General features: G+C 45.2%; 1 long non-coding RNA gene across 1 annotated transcript; it reads right to left on the bottom strand.

Annotated features, from left to right (window-relative positions):
- Positions 1–9,897: 9,897 nt before the first annotated feature.
- LOC144167554 (uncharacterized) lies at positions 9,898–11,210 on the bottom strand. The gene is made up of 4 exons (XR_013322032.1): positions 11,122–11,210; positions 10,783–10,942; positions 10,573–10,695; positions 9,898–10,080 (listed from the first exon to the last, which is right to left on the bottom strand). It is a non-coding gene; the product is annotated as an uncharacterized LOC144167554 (long non-coding RNA).
- Between the last annotated feature and the right edge of the window lie 268 nt (positions 11,211–11,478).

The raw sequence follows: 11,478 nt of genomic DNA, 5'->3' as shown, positions 1-11,478 counted from the left end.
AAAGTCGTAACATTCTATTTTTTTTTCTTCAAATTAACGTGCAATAACTCTGTCCTGATCCAACCTCCAAGGCCACAAACGCCGAGCATTTATTAGTGCCGTGGTGTTCTGGTGTCTTTTTGTAAATGACATCTAACGACAATATACAGGGGAGAATTATCGGCAGGAGGGAGGCGTTAAAATCTTATAACCACGCCCATCACGTTAAGCTTCGTGTAGGCTACGTTACAAAATGAAAGTCAAGGGAGGGCAAACGACGAGAATACGTGCATGTATTTTCGTTCAAAATAGCCATTCCTTGCTTCTATCTGCAAAATACTTACCGCAACCTTATAAGAGAATGGCTTGTGTGCGTGACAGGTGATTGCAAACGCTCGGTCGTCGTCGATGTCGGGCAGCGCCAGCATAATCTACAAGGCGAAGCACAAGTTCCTGCTCGGCTTCGAAGCCGTCCTGCTGGTAGGAATCACCGTGTACGTCTTCGCAACTGATCTTGCCGTGACGTCCTCCGAGGCATCGTCCGCTCCGAAGTTGAGCCAAGAGGGCGTGGACTGCACGGCTGCCGCCGGCGGCCACCCCGGAAGCTGCTACAGCCTCCGCGGCGAGCTGCTGGGCTCCATGGACCTGTCCGGGGACCCCTGCGATGACTTCTACGAGTACGCCTGCGGCCTTTGGGCAGAGAGTCATCCGGGCTACAAGGACCAGCTGCATTATCTCCAGGTGATGTTACCGTAGGGCGGAAAATGTGCCTGGCTTGGTTCGGCATTAACTGGGGTAGAACTGCTTTAGGATGCGAATGAAGCGAGGGCTGCCTAGGGCTGGGGTTTGAATTAAAAAAAAAAAACTAATCCAGGCTGCAAGTTCAATTTTGTATGCGAAGCATGCCTTGTAGATCCTGGCAGGTTTCGTCGCGTCGTTGTTCTTTGTTATCAACAACGAAGCTGTTTTAAGTGCAGAGCATTTTAGGGGCTCGCCTTGTCATCGTAGCTCGCTCGCTGGACCCAAGTAGAGCCACACGGCGTTCCGTCGTAGCGGCTGTCGTCGCGGCGTAACCCAGAGGCTTCGAAAGCCAAGCGGTTTATATAGTCATAAGCTTCGAAACTTGTGAACCGCTAGCGCTTGTACATCTCCACGTTGTTTAGCGCAAAGGAAACTGTAGGTGCATTTGAGGCAAAATAGACGTAATCAACCGGCAGCGCCTGCGTTCATTTAAGTTAGGAATGCTCGTTGGGTTTGTTTTTATTATAGTAAGCGAAAAAAAAAGTGGCAGTTCACCGCCGGCATGTGCGGGAGGAAAAGCAAGCACAAAAAGAACAGAACTCCCGCTGGCGCAGTTTCAGGCAGGGGGCGCGCGAGCACTGCGAAGGCGCGAAATCTGAAATGCGTTGGGTGGTAGCAGTGAGCGGATAACGGCGCTACAGTCCGTCATGGCGAATCACTGCTCTGAACTTCCGACAGATTTCACATTGAGTGGAACTGCTTTAATTTTTTAAGCTTAAGTTTTACCGTGCCTGGCGTCGCTGAAAACTCGGCGCAGCAAAGCGGAGACGAGGAAAATGCTAGGCCACGAAGTTTGAGGGAAGGTGGTGAGGAGGCGAGGAGCCGACGACAGACCAAAGCAAAGCAGAGCCAAAGCTATTGCAGACAACCACCTCCGCTGTTTCCTCAGTTCTCGCTCCTCAATTGAAAAGGTGGCCGAATTGTTTGTTGTACTGCACAATGCCGAAAAGTCAGATTCAGTTCGATGTACTGTACAATGAATGTCGTAGTGCTCTAGTGGAAAGACCACTAACTAGACAGGAATATCGATCGCCTGTAGCAACAGCCTCAACAAGTTGTCCCAAGCACATTCGCTGGCGAGGAGGTTCATTCCTGGGTAGCATTCTTTTACAGCGCGATCTTGGGTACATCTGATGCTAAACAAAGGCTCAACGAGGGCTCATTGTAATCTGGGTTGTTTTCTGTCTGAAACCTATCGGTGCCTACCTATCGGTTTCTGAAACCTATCGGTGCCTACAGGTATCAAGTGGAAGCAGGCGACCGCGATAAACGGTTGTAACTTCTTTTGTAAATACAGTGGATTCACGATAATTCGAACTCCGATGATTCAAACTTTTGGTTAATTAAACAAATTTCGAAGTTCTGGTTGGTCCGCTAGGTTTGCAACAGATTTTAAAGCCGCCTAATTCAAACTTCCGCACTGTGTAATTGTGGGGTTATTTGTACTTTTTGCTTGTACTTGCCGGAAACTATCTGCTGTTTTTGCCGCTTCTAGCTGCACGTTTGCATCCTTATATCACTAACAGTCACAAATGAAACCGATTGCCTGCATACGCATATCAAAGTGAAACTCCCGCAATGAACCAGCTGCCCTTTCTGGCATCAAAACGTTGTTTTAAACTCTCATGCAAAGACAAAGCAATCACCCATTCGTTATTCTTTTTCTCTAAGTGTGAATGTCAGTTAAGTGTTGTGTGTGGATGCTGTATTGTTAAATATATGTGAATATTTCATTGCAACACGAGTCTGTATATTGCCCCGAGTCACATTTCCGAAAACTTCTATAATAATTTCCACTTCTGATAATTCAAACAAAATCTCGATATCTCTTCGAGTTCGAATTATCGCGAGTCGTCTGCACGACAAAACAAACTTCGCCACTATTGTCCACTATTAGCAGTCTGAAATGATGGAAAGGCGCGCGTGCGGTTGCAGATAAGCGCCGTAACTCTGGCCGTTGCGCACCTACTAAAGGAATTACGTCACGCATGGTCGCTTGAAGCGATTTAAAGCTTGAGGAATTTTTAAAGCTGTATACGTTCAGCGCGACGTTCAGCGCGCCGTTATTCCAAGTTTCGGAGCTACATTATTACGCGTTGTACAGTTCTGTCGTTGCATATACGGTGACGATTCTTTTGTGGCGACGCTTATCCAGGCTGCATAATGAATGTGCAGGTGCTTATGAAGCACGAGATACCGAACTAAAGTTCCCTCCAAACCATCCAGACTCGTTATGAGCCCCATGAAATAACCCTCTACCTACAAATACTTCTTGCCGGATGACCTAAAAAACACATTGATCAGATCTCGGAAGGACCTCTATTTCCCTTAGGGGCTCGGGCTTTCGTCTCTTACCATCGTCGTCGTCTCATTTCGTCGTATTATTATGTAGTCACGGTACTGGCGCATCGGGATACTCGTTTTCCAACACCTCGCGCTAGAGCGTACCGCGTACTAAAAGAACCCACCGGTACACTCGTTTTCCAACGTCTCGCGCTGGAACGTGTGACATCCGTGGGCAGAAACGCATACTAAATGAACACACCGGGACACTCATTTCTAAAAAGCTAGCTCACGCGTCACGAAAAGCTAGCTAAAAAAAAGCTAGCTAAAAAGCTAGCTAACTCGCGTCACGAAATGATTACCCGGGCCAGGATCTATCGTCCCGCATGCGCGAGCGTCTCTCCGGGCTGCTGCCCTGATGGTGTTATGTAAATGCAGGAAAAGGAGAGGGAGTGATGTAAATGCACAACCTTATCAGCAAAATGCAGTTGTGTACAGCAAGCGAGGGGCATTTTCAGAAAATGTTTGTTGATCCCTCACGCTTCTGCACATCCATCAGGAGGCAACGTCGATAATAGTGTTTTCCTTTCATACGCCCCCATTGGCTATGACGCGACCTCTCCGTTGTTCCCACTGATTGTTCGCAAGCCAGCCTGCTCCTCTATCGACGACCCGCTGCAGTGCACAACCGCAAGAGCACAAATTGCAGGTCACGTCGATACGATTACAGCGGATAATGAGGGGTCGACCAGACGGCTGCCCCATTGTATCGCTTTCCTTGTTAATCATTTGTTAGAATGGAGGAGCAGAGCGTATAGCTACCCCCTAGCTCTTCTGTTTTCCTTTTTATAGAAAAAAATATTAGCGTAGGATTTCGCGAGCCGAGCTTTAGTTAAAAAAAAAAATTAAACCTGTTTCACTCGACGTGAAAGCTGTCGGAAGTGCAGAGCAGTGATTCGCCTTATTGGGCTGTAGCGCCGTTATCCGCTCACTCTTACCACCCAACGCAATTCAAATTTCCCGCCCCCGCAGTTCTCGCGCGCCCCCTGCCTGAAACTGCGCCAGCGGGAGTTCTGTTCTGTTTGTGCTTGCTTTTCCTCCCGCACGTGCCGGCGTTGCACTGCCACTTTTTTTTTTTTTTTTTGCTTAGTATTGTAAAAACCAACCCAACGAGCGTTCCGAACTAAATGAACGCGGGTGCTGCCGGTAAATTACATATATTTTGCTTCAAATGTACCTGCAGTTTTCTTTGCGCTAAACAACGGGAACATGTAGGACAAGCACCAGTGGTTCACTAGTTTCGAACGCTTATGTCTATATTAACCGCTTATCTTTCGAAGCCTCCGCGTTGCGCCTTACGATGGTACGCCGGGCTCTACTTGGGTCCGTTATCTCGCTTCGCCGCCTGATTCCGGCAGTCGCTTGACATCGAGCGTAACAGCGAGCTACGACAACACGATCCCCTAAAGTGCTCTGCAGTTAAAACTATCCGTTGGAAGGCTTGTACCTTCGGTAAAATGGAGTTTTAGACCCGCTTGGCGGCGCCAAAACTTGGAATGTTCGGCGTATTTGTACGAGCAATTATAAGTTTTAAGTGCGCTTTTCAGCTGCTACTTTAAGGAAAGCAAACAACAAAAACCCTGAGCTATTCCACTCTGTGAAGGTGAATGATCGGCGAAACTTTTTTGCCAGCAACATAAAGGTCGCACATAATTTAGGTGAAACGTATGAGCCATTCTATTTGTCTTGAACTTTGACAGCAGTCCCCTAGGATAACGACGCATGCGCACATGCGCACACTTTTATTTTCACTTACTGATCTTGAGACGGTGCCTGGTATATCTGATTGATTGCAGGGTTTAACGCGCCGACGCAACGCAGGCGATGAGGCGCGCCGTAGTGGAGGGCTCCGGGTTAATTTTGACCACCTGGGGTGGGGATCTTTAACGTGCGCCGAAATCTCATACAGACGGCCGGTTTGGCTTTTCACCTCCATCAGAATAGCGGTCGCTGCGGCCGGTAATCGAACCCGCGACCTCGTGCTCAGCAGCACGCCTTAGCCCACTGAGCCACCGCGGCGGGTCTACTCAATATCTACTCAAAAGGCATATTCTAGCGATAAGAGGTATACGCTTCAGGTGCAGTCGTGTTGATTTTGAAAAAATGGTGGCTTTTATTCCCATTGTACTCAAGATGCATACCCACGTGATCAGACGTATAAGGTTTAGGTGCAAATCATATTTTGAACGGCGCGGGACATTGATCGTGATCGCAAAAACCGGGACTGCCGTTTTCCAACGCGCACCGATATTTAATGCCTGCCCGAGCGGTGTCTTTTGATCCACTCATATTGCTCAATGCCCGTGCAAATGGTTAGCGGTCAGAGATATGTGTCAAAAAGTTAGTTGCCCAAATGCTTTGGCGTTATACGCCATTCTGCACAACTGACCGCTGGCGTGCAATGCGACTTGGAACGCTAAAGCATTCGGGGGCCGACTTTTTGTACGCGTGTCTCCGACCACAAGCCAGATTCAGAATTTTCTTCAGGTGGGGTAGTTATCGCTATCACTTGCCTCCATTTCCTCATGTAAATCTGTACCTTGAAAGCTCTGTCCTGAAAAACTTAACCCCTCTCCTATCGGGAGCAGGGGTGCACGCGAACAATAGGGTAAGTTTTGAACACCAAACAGCCTGTTTGAGCAAATAGTTGTTTATTTACAAGAGTACGCTGTAAGCAATGGGAAGGGTTTGTGATTAGTGCCGGCCAGTTTTACGAATTTGCATTATAGCCTTGTTGTCACTATGGTAAACTGGGAGATGTTTGGCTATAGTAACATTACACAGGTGATTTAGAAACGCTAGATCAATGCACGACCGATTGTTAGCGGTTAGGTAGGGTTGCATTTCACAAATGAGAGAGAAACGCTCGAGCATGGTAATTATAATTCATTTGCGGGTGGGTTAGAATTGTCCACATTAAAGCGGACCAAGCGCGGCCTATCCATGGCGCAGCTGGCATTAAACTGGCTGGCGATAAACACGCGCGGAGCGAGCTGACTTCCTCTCCCTTGTCCGGAAGGAGGGAGTGCCTGTGATTGGCTGGGAGTATGGCGTGATCCGGCCGTCACTAATGGAAGCAGCCGCCAGCTGTGGCCGAGGAGGGCTGGATGCAGGAGAGGAGGGAGAGGGGAAGGGGGTGAGCAGGAGGAAGGAAGGTTTTGTCGACCGACCACCACACCGACGGCGACACGAGTCAGTCAATTCAAGCTTCGCTTGAAAAGGTCATTGACGGTTTTCCTGGGTGTCGTAACTGCACTTTTTTTCATGTATTGCCAGCCTCACCGTATAAACTATCAGCCAAAATGACATTAGTGTGGTTCTCTCGGTTTCATTAGAGGGGTAACGATCGACAAAATACAAATGTGGCTAATTCAAAAAACTGCACTGACCCAATAAAAATGATGCTAAGCTTAACCCATACGTCCAACAACTAATCTGCATAGTTAAGAGGAAGACATGCAAAGCACTGGCTGCTCACCAGCCACCTTCCTGCCGCGTCCTTATGTCGTCACAGGGACTTGTTTCCAGGATTCGTAACCGGCGACGAAAGCAACCGCCGAGGAACATGACGACTGTAAGATTGTTCACACAGTTGTGCTTCTAGTTCCGTTTCGTGTCACTTGAATGCTAACGTTCAGTCAACACACCAACTACAGTGTTTTCAGTATTCCCGCTATACGTCAATGTTCACTCTTGCAGCAGAAAGAAATTTTCCAGTATTTTTTTTTTCGCTTAAAAAACGACGTTTGATGCGAGCATTGAGTGAGATTTCAAAATAAAAAAGTCGTGTTTTGTCTATATGGCCCTTTCAATATGCATGTCTTACGTAACCTAGAACGCACGAAGGAGAACCCCACAGGCGTAATGAGTATCAACAGTAGAATAATAGCGCACTGCTTTTATCCCCCCTCCGATATCAGCGGTTCCTTGGTTTCATCCCGGTTCGACTCTAGTTTTTGAACTTGGACTTGACTGATTGATTGTAGGGTTTAACGCGCCGACGCAACGCAGGCGATGAGGCGCGCCGTACACTCTTAATCTGGATCCACATAAGATCCACTTAGTAACTGGAACTTTTTTGCAAAAAAGTTCCACTTATATATTTGGAACCGTGTTCCACATACCCTGAAAATGTAAGTGGAACAGTGCACCACATATTTTTGCAGCTAAATTATCTGGATCGGCGTTCCAAATAAAAGTATACGGATCACTGTTCCAAATAAACGGGTAGTGTAAGTTACTGGAACACTGATCCACGTAAAATGATTATAGATTTATCCGGTGCGCCGTTCCAGGTACCTTCAGACCAGCTGTTTATATAAAACGGTGTTCCGATAGACGTTGAGAAGCTATCTATGGGACTCCACTTTTCCAATATATCTGCTTTCCTGTTGGTATAAACTGAGATCATTTGCCAGGCTGGCGGATGCATTGGTATCAGAAGGAAACCGCAAGCACCATTCTAACGCAGCCTTGACATATGGCCCACAGTGATACCAACAATTGGAAAACAGAAACCGCCGCAGCAGTGTGGTCCCTGACAGTTCCCAACAGTTGCCTATCGGAGCACAGTTCTATATAAAAGCTGGTCTGAGATACCTGGAGCGGCACACAGAGACTTTGGCTTCACCCGCCGCATCCTGTTCTGGGTTTTGGCTGCATGTAAAAGAAACAAGACTCGCATTAAAATACATACCAAACCAACTATTAGCACTGATACAATGCTTTTCAAAACACTAAGCAAATTTTATTCGCTCGTATTATTGCGTACATTTGAGATACGGAGACATATCTGTTTCCACTTGGGCAGAAAATTACCAGCGTACAGGATCAAATACCAAACCGATATCAAGTGGCCAAAACGATCTAAGTGGCATTATCCTATTTTCGCTAATATTTACCATTCTTTTTTGCTAAAAAAAACACGGGTAATAAAGATGGCTTTAAGCGCAACCGCGTCACAAACAGACTTGTACATCTACCCTCGCACTAACTCAAAAAGCATTACACAACAGTGAGCATAAAATATGCTGTTTTATCACATGAAATCAGGTACCGCAAATGCGGAAGTACCCACAGCGCTTGCCATACCATGTTTACGCATCCCGGTTCCAAAATATGCAGTTTGCTATTAAATTGTAGGGAAAAGCCAAAAATGCAAGCCATACACGGTTGGATTATCACAAGACCTGCAAGAGTGTAGGAAAAGAACACCGGAGCCAATACTAACAATATAACATTTGCACAGAAAAACTTCTCGGAAGCATGTGGCACTATTGCAAAACTAAAACACACCATATATCAATATCAAGCTAACTGTAATATCAAGCTAACTGTAGCCAAAACCGACTATATACGCGCCCTGAAAAAGCCTTTCACTGAAGCCGCGTTGCTTCCCCGACAATATGTAGCTATTTAAAATAACTTATCCAAAAAAAAGCTCATAGCACCCAGTGTGAATCTTACAAAATTTTCCAAACCAGATAGCTCGGAGCATGTTACGCATTTTAAAATTTAACAAGCAGCCGAACTCTAAAGACGTTATTAATTCCCTCTAGAACAATTCAGACATCCCAAATAACCAAGCCAGGTAGCGTTGAAACATGCACGTAATCAATTTTACCAAGCGAACTTGGAAGCATTTTTCCAGCAGGAACATTTATCTCAGGTAAAATTCAGTTGCGTGCTATACAAACCCTACTATCATGACGACAGTATGCTTGTGACCAAAGCACTGCCTCTAACAGGCAAGAAATGCAACTTAGTCCAAAGTAAACAACTTTTTCAAGCCAAATATGTATATTTCGCATTCTTCTAGGGCTTAGGTGTCAGCTAAGATACAGTACAAAAATTGATTAATAAAGCCCCAAACCTTCTGTGTAAATATTTACTCTCACGTTTGCATCCATCAACAGCAGCACTGCCATGGAAAAAAATTTCGAGCTGCACTTGAATAATAAAAACGTTACAGTGCAGTGCCATTAACTACATTAACAGAGTAACAGAGTAGCTGCAAAGGCAGCTTGCGCTTTGTGCCAATGAAAAATTGCAAAGGAAAGCACGACTTCACTTTTGCAATTGACATGCCGCTTGAGTCTACCAATCATTTGAACCACAACATTTCCGAATAGGCTTCAACGTCTAACAATAATTTAAAACCCCAAGTAGAGTGGCCACATCAAGTCTTTCAACAGAGCTTTCAACTTAAAGGAGCCATGAAGAGAAAATACAACTTCGTTTAATTTGAAAGAACTAGGATTCAGTATCTCACTCAGCTCCGTTAGAGCCACAAAAGATGTTTTTTTAACGAAAAAAAATTAAGAAGTATTATTAAACTTTCAAATTTTGCGCCACAGTGACGTGTTATGAGCAATAATGACGTCATACGGGCCAACAATAAAACATAATTTTCAGTGCGTTAACTGCGCGTTAGCATTCAAGTGATGCGGTCAAATGGAACTAGAGGCCCCATTACAGACATCCAGTCATATGTCGTCGCGACAGGTCAGTTAGGCGGCCGCCAATCGCACAAACAAGGTTCCGTGACGTCATAGAAAAGTTGCGGGAAATTGGCTAGGGGGTCGCGACTGCTTCACACGTTTTCTTCAATATCTCCGTTATTTGTTTGAAGATTGCGATGATATTGGTATCATTGTTATCGGGACTACGCAGTCTTTCTAATAAACCCAACTTGTATTTTGTCTTCATGGCTCCTTTAAATGACACCAGGCCACTGATAAATGGCCAAGAACTCTCTGCAAAAGTCCCAAGAACTCTCCAAAGTCGCATAAGTTTCAGGAGATTAAGATAAAATATACGGCGAGGAGGATGACCACATCTTGATGTGACAACGCAGGGGGAAAATCCATGACGTGTTTCTTGCAGACAATATTTACGCTGCCATTTCCTTCTCTCAAAATAACTGGACCTCGAGAATAACTGGACCACGTCATGTACCTGTAAGGAAGGAAGAAGAAAATTTTGTTAGACGATGGCTTTAAATGAGTGAGATGCTTAGGATACCCCATTTATAGCACAGTAATCGATTGAAATATCAGCGATTTCTTGGTTTCTTTTCTGGGAATGCTGCTAACAATGTAAAAAAAAATATTAGCACAGACTGTCAATGGCCGTTCTCTAATTCTGGAAGGCAACCGCACTGGGCGTGGCCGTGGTGCCGTATTATCACAGCAGCAACTCTCAATGTGAAAGCAAAATGTTTGCAAAACTTGAATGCAAAATAATAGTTTTTTTTGTCCACATGTTGCAGCATCCGAAACAGGCTGAATGTGAAGGTATTTCCCAATATTGGAGTTCACGATTTATTTTTGACAGTAAGATTTTGCTACGAAGAAAACTACCACAAATTAAGTCCCGCAAAAAATAAAATGCCAGCTTCAATAAGCACTACCATAAATTGAGTCCCACAAAAATAAAATGCCAACTTACCCAACTAAAATTAAGATGCAGGCGTTCCTGGCAGGGCCTCCTCGGAGTGCATTTCCAGGAAAGTTTTGCCAACGTGTTCCCAAAAGCTCTTACTGTCGTTTTCACCTACAGGTCAAGTTGTCACTGAAATGGTGTTCCGAAGCCATTACGTATATTGCAACTACCTAAAAAGGGACCATCAAAGTTCCAGAACTGGGAGTGCGTACTTACTTGTAGAATGCAATGATTTCATCCCGTACAACGGCTTTCATGTGTTTCCTTTTTGTGAACACACGCCTTCAAGAACGGTGAACACACGCCTTCAATAACCAGGAAAATGGCAGTATGCATTCCTTGTTCCATTGTTTTAAGTCCCGGTCCGCCCTATTTCCTAGAAAATAAAAACAGTATAAAAATATCGAAGCATAAATTTACGCTTCCCTCTAAGAAGGGAGTACTACAAGACCTCGTAAAATGCCTGATTAGTTGTGCTAAAAGTTATTTTGCAGCACGAGCCCTGGTAACGTTTTCAGGCAAAACATAAAAATATTTGAACATTTTTAGGCTCACCTGTCATTGCTCCATGCGGTGTGGTGAACGTCTGTATAATACGCAACACTCAAGGGGCACTCTCTCGTGGCTTTATGACTTCCACAATGCATTCATAACCTGCCACACTGGTCACGACGGAATGACACAGCCATGATTTCAGAGGTATATGTAAGGAATGGACATAATTCGTTTTAATTTCTGTTCTTCCGACAAAGGAAAACAATTGTCGCAAACTACCAGTGTAGAGACAAATGTCTTCACTGTCAGCCATCTGGACAGGTTATACAGATCGAATACAGAATGTAGCAATCTGCTTTCGCAGTATATTTTCTAAGTTCAAGGAAGCACAGAAATGGGTTAATGTTGGGTGCACAT

Source organism: Haemaphysalis longicornis, unplaced genomic scaffold, assembly GCF_048455015.1.
Source record: "Haemaphysalis longicornis isolate Haplotype H1 unplaced genomic scaffold, Haemaphysalis longicornis Haplotype H1 scaffold_2, whole genome shotgun sequence".
In the NCBI taxonomy this organism is placed as follows: Eukaryota; Metazoa; Arthropoda; class Arachnida; order Ixodida; family Ixodidae; genus Haemaphysalis; species Haemaphysalis longicornis.
Note: the sequence above shows the minus strand (reverse complement) of the source record. Positions and strands in the feature narration are given on the sequence as shown.